This window comes from Magnolia sinica, chromosome 8 (genome assembly GCF_029962835.1).
Source record: "Magnolia sinica isolate HGM2019 chromosome 8, MsV1, whole genome shotgun sequence".
Classification (NCBI taxonomy): Eukaryota; Viridiplantae; Streptophyta; class Magnoliopsida; order Magnoliales; family Magnoliaceae; genus Magnolia; species Magnolia sinica.
In genome coordinates this window covers 6,879,957-6,892,578 of record NC_080580.1, presented here as the reverse complement: position 1 = coordinate 6,892,578, position 12,622 = coordinate 6,879,957, and the positions used below count along the sequence as shown (strand labels likewise).

At 42.2% G+C, this 12,622-nt stretch overlaps 1 long non-coding RNA gene across 1 annotated transcript; it reads right to left on the bottom strand.

The window, feature by feature from the left end:
• Window positions 1-200: 200 nt before the first annotated feature.
• Window positions 201-1,201, bottom strand: LOC131252734 (uncharacterized). Its single transcript, XR_009174661.1, has 2 exons — window positions 994-1,201; window positions 201-423 (listed from the first exon to the last, which is right to left on the bottom strand). It is a non-coding gene; the product is annotated as an uncharacterized LOC131252734 (long non-coding RNA).
• Between the last annotated feature and the right edge of the window lie 11,421 nt (window positions 1,202-12,622).

The window sequence follows — 12,622 nt, the reverse complement described above, 5'->3', positions numbered from 1 at the left end:
AACGGACCATTAGAAAATGTTGTTTTAATCATCAGGTCCACTTTGAGGAATCAAACTGCCTAATTTTTGAGGCAGAACATCAAAGTATTCTTTTGAAGTAAACGTAGACGTACGTCTTCCATATTGGCAGGTATGCATTCGTGTGGATGGATGGACAGGGTTCTACATGTGTGAGCTTAGCAAACCCTAACGCTGGAATCTCACAAAACAAACATATCAGATGGTTTTAAAAGAGTCTAGTACAAATAAGTAATCCATACATCCGAACTTACAAAATCCAATAGCCCACATAAAATCAATGCAATTTCCAAGGTCTACAATCGAGATTTAGGCAGGAGGAGTCCCATGTACTCTTACATTCACCTCTGGCACCATCGCAGCACCTACAAACGACTCCGAGTGTGGCCAACACTTTCACATACCCTGGTGAGAAAACAAAAGAGATCAAATGGATTAAATTTGAACGGTTCCTATTAAATAGGACAGTGTCCATAACACTTCATTATGTATGGACGGCGCCGTGGAGTTTCTCATTTCGGGTAATTCAGTTAAGTCTTTGATCACTAATTGTGTATATTTATGTCCATCAAATAGTGTAAATTAATCGTAGAACACATCCAGCCGGTGATCAAACAAGAAACTAAACTCATTTTAAGTTTTTGGAGTTCAAAGACATTAAATATAGCCGGAGAAAATAGAGAAATAATACACTGACTGCAGCTGGTAAGAGCATATTCTTATATTGTGACACCACTAAAATGAAAATATTCAACTCCACAAATCAATAATCAATCATCATAGTCACCATCTTAGTGAAATTATCAAATAGTGGCCCATCAATGATAACACTCTACAATATGGACGGTTGTGATCATTCGATCATCACTGCATGTGGGTGTGGTGAGCAACTCTCTCCATGCTTATTTTTATATTAACCTTAATTGAGAGAGAGAGAGAGAGAGAGAGAGAGAGAGAGAGAGAGAGAGAGATTACTTTGTTGATCTTGAACTGAAAGAGGTCGAGCATGTATGGAGGAGGAGATGTGAGCTTGGAAAGAAACCAAGAGCCATAGATAGAAGAAGCAATGCTTAGAGAAACCCATGTCTTTGTATGGGGACGGCTATCAAAGGTCTGCTTGTATACTTGTATATATTATGCGTGAGATTCAAGACAGGGATATGAATCCAATAACATCAAAATCTCCCAATATATATAAACAATTGCAAAATCCCCTCACTGGATGTATACCAGCATATATATAGCATTATGTACGACATCTTATCCGTACAAAAGTTTGGCCCACCTTGACCATGGCCATTGAACATCATCAGCCAGGCCGTGTGTTCAAATTGATCAGATCCGTTGATGGATGGTCTGATTCAACTTACACGAATGGCCCCACGTGATTGAATGGGTGGCCTTTTTATTTATTTATTTATTATTACCTGGTGATAGTTAGGGTCGAATCAACCATTTGAACGGCTGGGATGTTGGTACACTTACCACACGTAAAGTTGGTGAGGTGGGTGGTAACTTCTACTGTCGATTGACGGTTGTGATCATTTTTTAACTCACATCCTTAGGGGCAAAGAAATAAACATGACTGGACTTTCCCTGGAAGTCCCCTGTAACCCTGAGCTTTGCAGTGGGCTCCACCGTTATATCATTTCCGTCCATCCATTTCGTCAGCTCGTTTTAGGACGTAATCCCAAACATGAGGCAGATCCAAAACTCAAGTGGGCCACACTACAGGAAACAATTAAGATGAAAATGCCTACTCTTGAGACCCTCCCGGGTCCACTAAGATGGTTATATGACATCTACACTGTTCATAATGCCGAGTAAAAACAAATATCAAGCTGATCCAAAACTTATATGGCCCCAGTTAGATTTCGACGGTAGAAATTTCTTACCCCATATTTTTCTCTGGTATGGCGTACTTGAGTATTGGATTTTCTTCTTGTTTGGGATCATATTATAGAACGAGCTGGATAAATAGATGGACGGAGTGGATATAACATAAACATCACGATGGGCCCACAAACGGGTTAAGATGACAAGGCGCGTCCCTTATATATTCTGGAAGCGCTGGACTGGTTAGTTTAGTACCATTTTAAAAATGATCGTAAATCATCTTCACGTGTGCTACCTCAATCTAGACCATTCAAGTTGTGAGCCCCATTGTGGATTGAGCATATGTCTAAAATAACACTAATCAAGAAATCCTAAAACAGCGAGTGGTCCAATTTCAAAGGAAAAAATAAATAAATCAGATGGTCGATATTATCTTCTGGGCCGCAAATTTTAGGTCATTCTCCATCCACAATTGGGTAACCGGTTTAGACGATCTGGATTGTGTACGGTTCTAAAGTCACCACCACTTTAGATGGTGCGATACTAACATGAGTAGCCATCATGCAACGATGACTTACAGCGGTGGAGAATAGGCAGGATGGGCGGGAACACGTTTTCACATGGACGCGGATTTCCTGCGAAAACCTTTTGCAGGAAGTTCCTGCGCAGGGATGCTGGGTGGGGCCCACTGAAATGTTTGTAAGAAATCCATTCCGTCCATCCGTTCTGCGAGATCATTTTAGGACGTTCATTCATAAATTGAGGTGGATACAAAACTCAATTGGGTCACAAGAAAGGGAAAATTGGGGAAATAAATTCCCACCGTTGAAACCTTCCTGAGATCCACCTTGATGTTTATATGCTATCCAAACCGTTTATAAGGTCATTCCCAATGGGATGAAGTGAAAACACTAAAATGATAGCTTGATACAAAACTTTTATGGCCATAAGAATGCTTCAACGGTTCTCACTGAATTCCCACTGTTTCCTCTCCTGTGGCCCATTTGAGTTTTATATCCACCTCAATTTTGTACGCACGTCCTCAAATGAGCTCGAAAAATGGACTGACGGGGTGGATTTATCACAAACATCTCAGTGGGCCCCACCCAGCATCCTTGCGCAGGAACTTCCTGCACAGGCTTTTGCAGGAAATCCGCGACTTAGGAATCGAAGCTTCTCGGTTATTTAATTGGGCCGACTTGTTGACTCATTCGAAAGAATCCAACTAAGCTTGTGCAATGGAAGACACGCTGTGATTCGCCCTAATTTCTATGGTTGAAAGGTATATATGTGTGTCGCCCTAAGTTTCTAGAAGTTATGTGTGACCCACAGAGATGACGTTGGGAAAATTCCCATCAATTTCTCAGGATCACAATACACAATAGGACAGAGGTCCAAATATCATATGCATTCAAAACTCACATGGGTTACATGATAGGAAACCGCTGAAGCGTTACCCCCCATTATGTTGTTTATATGCATGCCATTCGGCACCATGGCCCCACGCTGGAGGCTAATTCATGCACAAGCTGTGGACGAGTCAAACCGAGTCGATCTTGGCCCACCTCGCCTCAGCTCAGCCAGCAGGCTACTCAGCTCAAACTCAGTTCAGCGCAGTCCTCAAGCCTAATTAGGCAGCTTGGCTTGGCTCAGTCAGCGGCTCAGGCTAACTTGAGCCAAGTTTGAACTGAACTTGAGCTTGATCTTTCGAGTGAGGTTCGAGTACGAGTCCTCAAGCTAAATTCAAGTTTAGATTTTATAGTTTTTAATATATATAATATATAATATATGTTATAATATAAGTAATATATATATAATATTTATATTAAGTGAACTTGATATGAGTCAAATCAATTTGAACCGAGTCGAGTTGAGTTCGGTCTAGTTCGAACTTGGCTCGAAATTTTTTTGAAGTCAAAAAATCAGCTCGACCTGGCTCGAACCCAATTTCGAGCCAAGTCGAGTCGAGCTTTTCCAAGTTGAGTTGAGTGAGTTGACTGAGTTAACTATGCTAATTGATCTGGATTTGTTGCATCACTATGTTGGATAGAAGTGAGATATGTGTATTTCAATTGATGGGGACTGGTGCTCTTTGTTCTTTGCTACTTTCATAGGTTTCGATAAGCAGTGACTTTGAGTATGATCCCCTTGGCTTATGGGATTAATTGGCCAATCAACTAGAAGCCTTGGTCTACTATGGCTCTAATTCGAGATCAAGTCTCACCTTGTAGAAGTTGGCTATATGAAACTGTGATTGAATGTATTCTTGATTTAAAACAATTTCTATTTCCCTTTATATAGCCAATAATCTTTTGGATGCCTACAACTAATCATGTCTAGCCACGTGTTAATATATATCATCACTTTAATAACGTTCTAGTTAACTGCACATTCATTTAGAAGCTTTATGTATGCATTACCTATCTTCTTCAGCCACATGTCACTAAAAGAATGACTACGTCTAGTGTTCGGTTGTGCATACATTCACTTGATGTGCGATGCATGTCCCTAACGAAGACGTTTCTCGATCCTCATGATCTTTTTGGCTGATTTGCGAGTATCCCGTTCTGATATTCCATGCGATGGTGTTGATATGTGGGGCTTCTCAACCGTTGGATCTAATTGTGGCTGTTCGGATGTAAATATTACCCTCTACATCTGCTCATATTCAAAGAATATAAAGAGACCTTTTGACACACAAGCATGAGAATTCATGCCAACAACTTCCACGTGGTAACATCCGATCGATTAGCATTAGTCATGCATAGTCATCTGTGTCGAAAATCACCTACCATGATTTCCCACATGGTTATCAATGGTACCTTTAAAAAAAAAAACCACCTCTTTTGGACATCTCTCTCTTACTGTTTTGTTCTTTTCATCATTCCCTCTTCCCAGACTCGTCAAATCTTTTTAGTAGCTTGCTCCAAGCTTCATCCCTTGCTGTTGGTCATTCTCTCGAAAGTTTAGATAGCTGAATGTATGTCGTACTGACTCCATGTCCGAATCCTGCCTCTTCTTCAATCTCCCCACTACTCGACTCTCTTTAAGCGTTGATTTTGAATAAGATACTTTTCGCATTCGAACCTTCTATTCTTCTTTCTTTCTTCTTTTCATCTTACTATGAGGAACAATTTCTACTTGAGACGAGTCACCTAGATTGGAGCATGTGGAAGCTAGTGTCACCTCGACATATGGGATTGGGCATGATTTCAAGCTACAGTCTTGGCCCATTTAAGTAAACACCATGGGCTCATTTTATCCTAAGCCTAATTGCAATTTGACTCACCATTTATAGAAACCCCAACCAAAATGAGTGCCAAAGGCTCAAAAAATGTCACGCCTCAGACTCGATAACTGGACTCATAAGGAACCCGATAGCCGGTTCTGGCCGTAACAGCCTTCGTAGTACCCCATTCTCGACTCCTGAGGCAGGTTCCAATTCTAGGATCTTAGAAGGAGGATTTCCATAACCGTATATTCATTCTAATGTGAGCATATCCAAGATCACAGCAAGTACATCACAGAAATAATAAAGGCACACATCACAAAATCCACTATAAATTTAAGCTTTTCAAGTACATAGCTGAAAAGAAATACATCTGATGACAAAAGATAAAGGAAGGAAGATCAGCAATACTGGGTCCTCGGCTCAACACTTATCCAAGCTTAGTTGCTACGACGCCGACCTAGGATCTCCTGTATGCTTTAATCGTGCATAAGTTTATAGACAACTTAGAGATTGGTGAAATTATGTGCAATGGTGCACAGAAGAACAATAGGAGATACAGGAAAAGGAAACATGATCAATGCTAATATCACTAGCCTTACTAAGGCTAATCTATGAATGTAGGAAACCATACCAAGGCTATACAATGTAACGAGTACTGGGCGCCATACCAAGGCGATGCAATATAAGGCTTATATAGCCGATGCAATGCGAAGTGATGCCAGTCTTCACATCTAATCCATATATCAGTACTATTTCATTATAAGGGATCTACCGGGGTCAAGTACACTGCAAGATGATTGCCGCTCTTCAGATCTGTATAGTTAAACAAGCGTAAGAGACCTCACTACTGCTCGTGGTCAGCTAATCACTAGCAAGGCTCGACAGTAGCGGACCCATTCATGAGCTGGTCAAACTCAGCCTAACTATTGCCTTCTTTCTCTCAGGCGGGTAAGGTCACATCCTAACCCAACCGACTACACGACTGTGGGAGTCGCGGCCTAATGGTGTAAGTCCCTCCTGCGCTCATGGTTCCACTCGGTCACGGTGCTGGGGCAGATCATTGGTACCATGAAAGTTTTGAGATTTTCATCCAAGGGCATTCTATGCACCCCATATGCTTAGGTAACATTTTCGGTGTCCAATCATGGCAATCCACAATGAATCTGTAGAGGCTACGACCTTGATGAAGTAAGGGCGAATATCCACATACTATGCAATGCCAGATGCATGAATCAAACAATCAACCATGCATAAATTCTAAGCATTCAACGTGCCTAAGAGGGGATGCTATGTCTCTTGGAGAAGGTAACATGCAATGCCCAATGGCACAACCATGACTACATACACACAGTGTCAACCAAGCGTGCAATGATGTACATGGGTCATGAGGATGAATCTAGACATACTATGTGGCGATATACAATGTATTACACTCCTCTTATCCAAGAAGGAACCAAAACTAGGTACTTAGACGGTATCCATAAGGAATCCCACCTTTAGTGGGGGCCCATTTACCTGGGATAACTCACGAGACTAAGCATACAAGCTACTGATCTAAGTAATACAGAAGGAGCCTAGCAAGAGTCTAAGATGAGCATTTAATCACACTTAGATTTCATAATGGAGACATTTAACCATCATTCCTTAAAAAGCATAAGAACCATGAACTATATGGATAGAAGACCTAATGCCTATATTTAAGATAAAAATAGGTGGTCACATATGTGTATACTCTTCATAATGGGCTATAAGGAAAAAAAAGGGATAATACTATCTTTAACAACATGGGCCCTAAGAGGGGAATTAAGGCCCAAGGCTCAATTCTCAATGGCCATAGAATTCCATGCATTAAGTTGGACTTGGTGGGCAGCCTACGTATGCAATTTATGGCCCAAAAGTAAGTTTAAGTTTAGATGAAATGGGCCCCACTACATCAGCCCAATAACTAGCAATTTAAGTGGGCAACCCAAGAGCCCAATATCATCCATATCTCAGCCCACAAGTCCATCAAAATGGTGGAAGTCAGCCCAACATATGGTTGGGCCAAGCTAGGACGTCCCTACCCACTCCGGGCCCATTGGATGTCTCAAAAATCTGATCTAAAATAGGGTCCTCATTTGATCACTAAAGGTGACCCAAAGAATTCACTAATTAAGCTTAAAGATTATAAAAATATAAGCATGCAATACATACACAAGTTCTCAATATGGTGGGGCCCACAGCCAAATAAGTTTCAATCATAATAATGTGCATTTAAGGCCCCTTGATAAACTTTCGGCCCGCTTGACTTCTTGAACCTGCTAAGGTCCATAAATTAGTCAACTATGTAGAAATAATCTCATGAAGGCCAACTATACTCACTGGGGGACCCCACTAGATGGAGAGTGTGTATATATCATGAAAAGATCAAGTGGGCCTGCTACTGGATTGTGAGTCCAGCAGCAACCCAAGGCAGAGAGTGCTTCCATGATCGGGCGATCCAAGGCTTGAGCGGCATGGACCAACATATGCTGAGGTAGGCTCCACATACATCCATATTAAGCCTCAAATAAACAGCCTAGGGTCTATGATGGGCCTTTAACCATCCATAGAGAAACCCATGAGCTTACCTTAGGATCACCCAGGAGGACATCCAACCTCAACCGGTTCCCAAGTAGGGGTGTACATGAGTCGATTCGAGTCGAGCTGGGCTTAACCTGGCCTGGCCCGTTCACCAGCCACACCCAGCCCAAACCCGGCCCGACCTAGTCACCGGGCCAACATGTCCAGCCTGAACCTGGCCCGGTCAGCAATTGGGCGAGTTTCGAACCTTACGGCAAGTTCTTGGGAAGGGCTTTGGTAGGTAATTTACGTCCCATTACAAGGCCCTCGATCAACGGTTTAGATAGTTGAACTATAGACTCCACAAAAAATCTAACTAGTCAGGACATTATAATTCATTTTTGTATTTGGATGAATTTAGGCCATTCAAGTTATACGTCTGTGAGATGGATGAGTCACTGTCACTTCAAAGATGGGCGGTGAACTATCCCAGAAGGGTAAAGGGGAAAGGGACGGGTAGGGTTTTGAATACACACACACACACACCACTTGACTGAGTCGAGCCGGGTGGGGCCAGGTCGAGTTGGGTTTCGGGATGGGTCGGGCCGAACTGGGACCTATCTGAACTCGGCCCGAACTCAGTTTTGGGTTGAAGAAAATGGCCCGTCCCGACCCGAACTTAGTTCTGGGTGGGGCTGAGTCGAGCGAGTTAACTGGGCTAGTCCGGTTCATGTACAACCCTATTCCCAAGAGGTAGCCTGCCACTACTCCAGCATGAAATAAGGCCCAAGGCCTAAGGCAATCCATGACTTAGTGGGCTTATACTCAAAGCCCATCACATAGGCAATATGGTGGACCCTCAAGCAATGTTGGGCCTAACCATAAAGGTTACAAACCCACATATTATGGTTGGCCTAATGGGTAGCCCGTTACTCCAACCATATGGGCAATTTCTATGCTTAATCCAAGTGAATTGGGCCTCACAACTTGGCCCAAATGCAAGGTTAATTTAATGGGCAACCAAAGGCCCAACTATTTATGTATTTGGCCCATAAACCCATCACAATATGTAGAAAAAATATAAGCCCAAGGGTCCAATGGACTCATTTAGAAAATTCTAGCCCAACAAGGCTTAAAGAATCTAATAACTAGCTATATACATGGACCCAGATAAACCCAACTGGGGTGGGCCTCCAAGTGTGCATAATCAAGCCCAAATGCACCTCAGAAAATGGTAAGCTTATGTGCATAATTCATCCTTAAATCTAGTGGGTCATGTTGCCCCAAATCATGCCACTAGGGGTAGCCAATATGGGCCTATTGCTGAAATTTCTAGCCCACCCATTTCTGGGCTTGCTGGAGTCCAGCAATATTAAATATAAATTAAGTTTATGTTCATTGGTGGCCCAAATATGTCCCTATGAGTCCCACCAGATGAGTGTAATGGATCACACACATAAATCAGGTGGACCATGCTACTGGACTGGAAGTCCAGCAATAGTCCAATAGGCTTGGGCGTCCCAAGGTGGAAGGTCCTATGGGCCTGGGCAATTGGCCCAAAAAAAATATTAAATTGGGTCCCAAAAAATGGATAACTCCTAAGGAGGTGGACCACGTCCCGCATGGACCACAAATAGATGGACGGCGAGGATTCACAACACATCAAGGTGGGCCCACAAGGAGGGTGGACGGCCAACCATGGTGGGACGTCCCAGCCTAGGTGTCCCAGCCTAGTGGGCTGGTCCATCCCGTGCCACGAACTGCATAGGGGTCCATTGGCCCCGAAACTTGGCAAGTAGGTCCTACCATGGGTGGGTCATATCTCTATAAATTTTTAAAATTTTTGGAATAGAATAAGTATTTTATTTAATTTAAAGAAGACAGACTGTCCATAAAATTTGTTTAGTGCAGATTTTTGATAGGCTCTGATCTGAGCTTCCAATGGTGTGGATTAATGACCTCTAAAAATTGGAAAAAAATAGTTTTTGTGTCTTCTCATATGTGTACTATAAGGTGGGATCCACGGATGTGGCCCACCAGTAGAAAAATTATTTTATATTTAAGGAATTCCACACTGATATGTTGCTGGAACAGTGCAGAAATCACAGACTAACCACCTCACTTGGGCCACACTTTTGGGACCTCAATCAGGGTCAGGTGGGGCTGAAATTTAGTAGGCTTATAGGTGAGACATAGGTCTTCAAGAATCACGTATTGGATGACATCAAAGTCCCCACCGAAAGACCAGAAATTAGGCCTTAATATGGTCCAAAATCTATCTAGACAGACTGGACAACAACATATATTTCACAAAAATAAATTGTAAACATAAGTTAAATGGAGATTTAACCCCTGGAAATCATGGTATGGTCCACCCAAGTGGGTCCTACAAATATTCAAACCATCCCATCACCAAAAACAAGCTTGCATGCACCCCTTTTTGTGCACTTAGGAGCAACACATTCAATGGGAGGGACTGTGAAAATGTCTCATCTTTATGAATGGTTGGGATCTTGTTGGCCCACAAGGTGAGCCACACACTCATTATTAGCACTCTCAGCAAGAAAAAGGAGAAGCAATCGGCCATAAGAGAAGGGTCTCTGCCTCATTGAGGCCCTTCCCTTCATCACACACATACAGGGAGATTTCATTGCCACAGGATGCACATATTACATGAACAAGCTTATAAAACAGAGATCTATGGTAGAGATCCAATCTCCACCAAGGACTAAGGATTTAGATGACCCAAAGATCCCTGATTTAAGGAAGGATGAGGCATGAAGGGATCCATGGAGGATGTTCCCTTGCATGCACATGCATACAATGTAAGATAGGTTTTAAACCACATCTATGGAGTCTTGGGGCCACCATCATCTCATGATGATGGGCCCCACATGCTCTAATATGAAAGCAAAGAGGGAGAATAGCCATAATGCAAGGAAGTCTAAAGATTTGAAGATCAAGCACCCACCTCTAAAGGATCCACTTCAAAATTACATCAATCTACTCTCCATGCTCGAAGGGACATGTTTTAATGGATGAGATGAGTTGTTGAAAGCTAGATGGGAGGGGATTAGAGGGAGAAGGGGCTGGATAGAAGGAGATGGTGGGGGATGTGTGAAGGTGTTGCTAGGAGAAGAGAGAGAAGAGAACAGAGAGAACTGAGAGGGAGAAGAGAAATTGCTAGAAAAGAGAGAGAGAGTCATCATGAGTTCTCTCTCCTAGGATAGGCAAATCCATCATAATGCTAGGGTGATATAAACAATCTCATAGATTTATAGGCTTGGAGTAGGGATGAGTAGTGTGTGGGTAATGGGTGGTGTAGAAGATGGGGTTTAAGTAGTGTGTGTGTTGTAAATTATGCCAAAAGATGGGACCACCTAAAGATTCATGCACAACACCCCTACGTGGGCCACATGATCATGATCAAGGGCTATAACATGAAATGCACACAACTTATGATCTATACATCGGATGGACGCACAATACGCGACGTCAGAACTGCAACGACGATGTGAATAAGATGACATAAGTCTAGGCTCGATCCGAGTCAGGTCTACTTGACTGGACTTAAGGATGACAACAAACACTATCCGAGGGTCGCGGGTCACCGGGATTCGACCGGTAAGACCATGGGATAAAGAGCAACGAAATGTATACCTACATGCATGCATGCACACATATAAACTCGGGTCGGGTCTTACAAAAAAGGTGAAGAAAAAAAAATGGAAGAAAAAGTAAGAAGAGGTTGACATAATTGTGATTGCTTCAAATGATAATATCATTATCTCCTCGGGTTACGAACAAGCATGTCTCAGTTTCTCGAGTGAAAAAGAAAAGGAAGAAATGATGAAAGTTCCTTATGCATCAGTAGTAGGATGTTTGATGTATGCCATGGCGTGCATGAGGCCCGACATCACATATGCAATTAATGTTGTTAGCAAATTTCTTTCAACTCTTGGTAAAGAGCACTAACAAACAGTTAAATGGATTCTTAGATATCTCAGGGTTCATCTAAGGTGTGTTAATGCTTTGGAAGTGGTAAGCATATGCTAAAAGGCTACACATATGCATATATGGCAGGAGACGTTAACTATAGAAAGCCTACATCAGGGTACATTCTTACTTTTGTAGGGGGAGCAGTGTTATGAGAGTCCATGTTGCAAAAATGTGTAGCTTTATCTATTATAAAAGCTGAGTTTATTGCAGTAATAGAAGCTTACAAGGAAATGTTATGGATGAAGAGCTTCTTTTAAGAACTTTACTTGATGTAAGACAATTATGTTATTTATTATTAAAGTCAAAGTACCATCCACCTCAGTAAAAATTCAAGTCTCCATTCCAAGTCCAAGCATATAGATGTAAGGTATTATTGGATTTGATATGCTCTTGAGGAAAATTTGTTACAACTTGAGAAGATCCATACTGATAAGAATGACTCAGAAATGATGATTAAGGTTTTACTTAAAGAAAAACAAGAGTTTTGCAGAAGCTTGGTGAGTTTGGGCATGATAGACCCCTCCTCATGAGTCGGGAGGGGGAGATTGTTGGGGGTCCCTCCTCATGTGGAGAGGTAGGATCAACATGTGTGGGCCGAAGCAGTCTTTTATTTTCATGTGTGGCTTAAGTGGTGTTTCCTTTACCACATGTATGTGAGGGGTATTTTAGTCTTTTAACCAAGTAAGTAAAATAAGACAAAATTGGCTCTTTTGTTTAGAGTGAGTAAAGATGTACACGAACAGAGCTAGCTCAGTTAGCTCGCTTGACTCGACTCGAAAAAGCTCGATTCGACTCAGTTCGAAGTTGAGTTCAAGTCGAGTCGAGCTGATTTTTTGAGCTCGAAAATGAGTTTGAGTCGAGTTCGAGATGGCCCCAGCTAGACTCGACTTGGATCGAACCAGTTCGGTGACTCGGTTACTTTGATATTGATGTTGCTCACCAAGTGTTTGATGAAATGGCTCAAAGAAGTGTGGCCGGTGGCAAGAAAGTTATTTA